Source organism: Sipha flava, unplaced genomic scaffold (genome assembly GCF_003268045.1).
Source record: "Sipha flava isolate LNK unplaced genomic scaffold, YSA_version1 42_pilon_pilon, whole genome shotgun sequence".
Lineage (NCBI taxonomy): Eukaryota > Metazoa > Arthropoda > Insecta > Hemiptera > Aphididae > Sipha > Sipha flava.
In genome coordinates, this window is record NW_020273159.1 from 3,123,385 (window position 1) to 3,124,375 (window position 991).

At 33.5% G+C, this 991-nt stretch overlaps 1 protein-coding gene across 1 annotated transcript in view; it reads left to right on the plus strand.

Annotated features, from left to right (window-relative positions):
* The window catches only part of LOC112689207 (titin), a 128,817-nt gene that overhangs the window by 120,379 nt on the left and 7,447 nt on the right, over positions 1-991 (plus strand). The gene's annotated exons all lie outside the window — the stretch shown is intronic.

Below are 991 nucleotides of genomic sequence, written 5' to 3' on the forward strand. Positions count from 1 at the left end.
CGATCGATGAGACTGAGAAAGTTACTTCTTTGGATAAACAGGATCAGCCCGAAAGGAAATCTTCTATTCCTTGGACGGAAGAAAAAGTAACTCTTAAGAAGACAAAGACCGAAAAGAAACCGCTAGAAAAAGAAAAAATAGAAGAAATTATTCTTAAGCCTTTCGAAAAACCATTAGATCTGAATATGACTTTGAATGAGATTGTTCCTCTGACAACTCATAAAAGTAATTTGGCTCCAGGTATTGTTGAAGAAGATCAGCCTATTATTAAAATTAGGTTTATGAAGCACGCTGATTTATTAAAAGAGACCGATGATAAGAAACCTGCTGCTATTGTTTGTGCACAAAAAGTAATACCTGGACCAAAAGAAAAACCAATGAAAAAAGAAAAACACGTTCATTTAAATGAGGACATGAATCAGGAAAAAGAATTTTCACCTGATGATGAAGTCTCTGCTTTAAATGATGACGACAATGTTTTACTATCACCTAAAATTTTGGATACAAAAGATTTGAGAGGCATAATGAAACCTAGAGAAGAAATCGTCAATGTTTCTCAAATAATGCCTGACACTGAAGATTTGTCTCCCGAAATATTAACGAAGCCAAAAAATATAACGGAACAGAAAATACCAGTAAAACTTCTTGAAGAGAAACTTGAGTTGCCTTGGAGAAAAGGGCGAAAAGACACTGATAAAGATAATTTAGATAATGATAATAGTGATAGTAAGATATACCCTAGAAATCTTCAACCTGAAGATATTAATACCGTAGAAATGAAACGTTCGCTAGTGAAACCCATTGACATAGAAAGTAAACCATTATTTGCTACAGTAAATTTGAAAAAGGCGACCCCTATATCAAAAATTGATTCAGAGCACACTGTTGTTCCAAAGGTTTTGTTAAAATCAAATTTACAGAAAATTGAATATGATACACACGAACATGTTCCTACGATATCTGTGTTAGAGCCCGTTTATGTAGATAATGG